This window comes from Ambystoma mexicanum, chromosome 4p (genome assembly GCF_040938575.1).
Source record: "Ambystoma mexicanum isolate Mex_15411 chromosome 4p, UKY_AmexF1_1, whole genome shotgun sequence".
NCBI lineage: Eukaryota > Metazoa > Chordata > Amphibia > Caudata > Ambystomatidae > Ambystoma > Ambystoma mexicanum.
In genome coordinates, this window is record NC_090927.1 from 460932848 (window position 1) to 460937099 (window position 4252).

A 4252-nucleotide genomic window follows, 5' to 3' on the forward strand; every position below is an offset into this window, starting at 1 on the left:
CATCACTCATACTCAACATACATAGTACATACATACACACACAACTCATCATACCGTGGCATACATCCAAAGTACTAAAAACACAGAAAACATGCTAAGAACCAATGGGGAAGAGGAATTCATAACTAGTCCCCATAATAACACTCATTATTGCGGTGTTTACAAACAATAGAAATAATTCACAAACAATCTATTGTCAGGGTGGATAGGAAGAACAAATGCAAAGATCACATCCCTGTAGAATTTTTCTCTCGACCGGTTTCGACGTGTAGTGGTGATTAACTGAACGTCTTCCTCAGGAGGTGGGTGTTACCATTCTGAAAAACAAGTACGCAAAAGCGACTATAAGCTACTACATGAAAAAGTCTTTGCCGACTGACTGTAACATACAATTAAAGAAGGAGAAAAAGGACTGCTGCTAGCAGCCTAAGTTATTAAAAACAATTAAGAACCGTGTATACCATAGTGAAAATAAGCATATACGGCCCCCGCTACAACAGCTGTGTAAACCAGAACAAGAGGGTAAGTGACAGAAGACGTGGGGTCACTGCCCTCTGCCCTGTTGGAAATTCCTGCGGCCTCTGTGACCGCCCCTTCCTCGAAAAGGGTGGTTCCCCAAATTCGAATTAGTAGAATCTTCATTACTAGAGGAACTGGAAGATGTATCAGAAAAGGTGACCCCACGTCTTCTGTACGACCCCACATTCTGGATACTGGATTGTTTCCAGAACGTTTGGAAGTTAAAATCCTCAGCCAAATAAGGGTATACACTCTCTTTTTTGAACATTGAGATATCTTTTTTTAGTTTGTTGGTCTTTTTTTCTATAGTGATGTTTTTAAATTCTTGAAGAGATTTCTCAACTTGTTCAAGTTTTTGTTTGGCTTCGGAAATGAGAGGATTTAATAAGAAGGCTTTCTCTTGCTCCAACACTGTTTCCATAATTTTCTTGCTGACTCTCTGAGCGGTAGTAATCGTGAGAACTAGGAGGTCACGGCTGCATTTTGTGGCAACCTGACTAAATGCTACCTTATATTCTGTGTCGTCCAGGAATAGGCACGGGATAATTTTAACTTGTAAACCCTGTGGAATAATACTGGATTTAAGATATTGTTTTAAAACATGCCCATGCATTTCAGTGCGAAACTGCTTCTTTTTTAGTCTAAGGACCGCGTCCCCCGAGATATTAATCTCTTGGTTGGGTAATTGTAAATTATCAAAGAATGAAGGACCCTCTATAAGCTCGGCTATTTGGGCTTCTGTAAACGAAATAGTATCCGATTCAGCCATGGTCTATCTGGTTCTCTCCACTAGACTAGTCACGGATCTGGTTCTGAAGAATACAAAGCTGAAGTAAATTATTAAAAGGGAATTCACACCCAAACAACAAGAAACTAGTATTATAATGCTTTTCGTGCATTTACATTTAAACACCTTTTGGATCCCCCAGAACGGTGTGGTTGTCTCATGGCTTCCTCCCATTTTATTGGAGATCTTTTAGAGGCATTTCATGCAGTGCCCTTGTACTCTGGTAAGCCGTGGGTCACTGCTTGCCATTTAACATTGTAATGAAGCTCTTTTGCCACTTTTGTAGTCATTCACAGACGGCGTTGAAGGCTCAGGCTAAGTTGCGCTGCCTCTTCACTTTTCAAATACATGCAGCGCTGGATCATCTTAAACTGCATGGGGCGCCCTCCAGGTGAGCTATTATTATTATTTTTGCCTTAGTCATAGGCACTCCACTTTGAACCTAGGTTTTTTATTTATCTGACCTAGTGCATTCTGGTCTTGTTTCTGGTTTCAGGTTATGTTTTAGTCCTGAATTGTCTCGCGTGACTGGCCACACTACACTGCATAGATTTTTGCAGCAGCTAGGTTTTCATCAGGTTAGTCCACTACTAGTTCTTTTTAGATACAGACATTGCCATTGGTCAGGCTTTTTTGGTATTTAGATATATATTATTATATATATACATTCTTGTTGCCGATCCACCATGGTCTTGAAGGTTCCCTTTCATCTTGCACGGTTCTCTTTTGGGAGTCACTTACCCTCTTGTTCTGGTTTACACAGCTGTTGTAGCGGGGGCCGTATATGCTTATTTTCACTATGGTATACACGGTTCTTAATTGTTTTTAATAACTTAGGCTGCTAGCAGCAGTCCTTTTTCTCCTTCTTTAATTGTATGTTACAGGCAGTCGGCAAAGACTTTTTCATGTAGTAGCTTATAGTCGCTTTTGCGTACTTGTTTTTCAGAATGGTAACACCCACCTCCTGAGGAAGACGTTCAGTTAACCACCACTACACGTCGAAACCGGTCGAGAGAAAAATTCTACAGGGATGTGATCTTTGCATTTGTTCTTCCTATCCACCCTGACAATAGATTGTTTGTGAATTATTTCTATTGTTTGTAAACACCGCAATAATGAGTGTTATTATGGGGACTAGTTATGAATTCCTCTTCCCCATTGGTTCTTAGCATGTTTTCTGTGTTTTTAGTACTTTGGATGTATGCCACGGTATGATGAGTTGTGTGTGTATGTATGTACTATGTATGTTGAGTATGAGTGATGAAGTTTTAGCCGATTTTCGGCATATTGTTGCTGCTGTTCTGTTATGTTAAAATGATCAGTGTATAATAATTTTGAGTGATTTATTCACTAGTTTTCAATTTTTGTATCACCTTTAATAAATTTGGATACATTTTTTCTAAACATATTTTGCTCTGGACATATCTTTTCTGTTTCTTGATGTTATTATAATACTCTGGTCCAGAGGCTAGAGTTACCCTGCTCTTTTCAGTGTTTGCATTATTTCAGCCCACAGCTGTGCAGGTTTTCCTGTTTGTTAAGTAGTTTCTTGTTGTTTGGGTGTGAATTCCCTTTTAATAATTTACTTCAGCTTTGTATTCTTCAGAACCAGATCCGTGACTAGTCTAGTGGAGAGAACCAGATAGACCATGGCTGAATCGGATACTATTTCGTTTACAGAAGCCCAAATAGCCGAGCTTATAGAGGGTCCTTCATTCTTTGATAATTTACAATTACCCAACCAAGAGATTAATATCTCGGGGGACGCGGTCCTTAGACTAAAAAAGAAGCAGTTTCGCACTGAAATGCATGGGCATGTTTTAAAACAATATCTTAAATCCAGTATTATTCCACAGGGTTTACAAGTTAAAATTATCCCGTGCCTATTCCTGGACGACACAGAATATAAGGTAGCATTTAGTCAGGTTGCCACAAAATGCAGCCGTGACCTCCTAGTTCTCACGATTACTACCGCTCAGAGAGTCAGCAAGAAAATTATGGAAACAGTGTTGGAGCAAGAGAAAGCCTTCTTATTAAATCCTCTCATTTCCGAAGCCAAACAAAAACTTGAACAAGTTGAGAAATCTCTTCAAGAATTTAAAAACATCACTATAGAAAAAAAGACCAACAAACTAAAAAAAGATATCTCAATGTTCAAAAAAGAGAGTGTATACCCTTATTTGGCTGAGGATTTTAACTTCCAAACGTTCTGGAAACAATCCAGTATCCAGAATGTGGGGTCGTACAGAAGACGTGGGGTCACCTTTTCTGATGCATCTTCCAGTTCCTCTAGTAATGAAGATTCTACTAATTCGAATTTGGGGAACCACCCTTTTCGAGGAAGGGGCGGTCACAGAGGCCGCAGGAATTTCCAACAGGGCAGAGGCCCCCACGGGCAACCTTACTCGCAGGCTTTAAACGCCCCTCCACAAGGTCAGGGACATCGCGATTTTCAAACCCGCAACCGGTCGTACCGGTGGTGAAAGAGGCCCTTCCTATTTTTAATTTGTCTTCTCGAATTATTTCTGAACCTGAGCTGGCAATCCTAAAACGTGGCCTCTCCTTTGTTCCGACACAGACCCCGAGTGCTATGCACCTTACAAATGAAATCCAACAATTCCTCCGTAAGATTAGGCTAAGAGCCTTTTTTTCTGACAAAGAAAACACTTCTGAGCTTAATAAGTCAGGTCTGGTCAGACCTTCTTCTTTTACTCCCAATATAGCGGAACTTCCGGCTGAAGTCCTTGTCTTTGAAAAAATTGTGCTCAAAGAACTTGCTAAATGTCTCGAGAATCCCAGAAATAACATGAGGCCCAATCTTCAACTAGCTGAATTTCACGCCATCGAATCTCTCTCACAAGATCCATCCATTGTGATAAAGAGTGCTGATAAAGGCGGAGGTATAGTTGTTTGGGATTCGGGGTCATACGATCAAGAGGTCATTCG

General features: G+C 40.4%; 1 long non-coding RNA gene across 2 annotated transcripts; it reads left to right on the forward strand.

The window, feature by feature from the left end:
* Window positions 1–1541: 1541 nt before the first annotated feature.
* On the forward strand, window positions 1542–2714 carry LOC138452595 (uncharacterized). Of its 2 annotated transcripts, XR_011260245.1 has the most exons (3): window positions 1546–1697; window positions 1803–1884; window positions 2253–2714. It is a non-coding gene; the product is annotated as an uncharacterized lncRNA (long non-coding RNA). The 2 variants fall into 2 exon arrangements; XR_011260244.1 differs by lacking the exon at window positions 1803–1884 and having other exon boundaries at window positions 1542–1697.
* Window positions 2715–4252: the final 1538 nt, after the last annotated feature.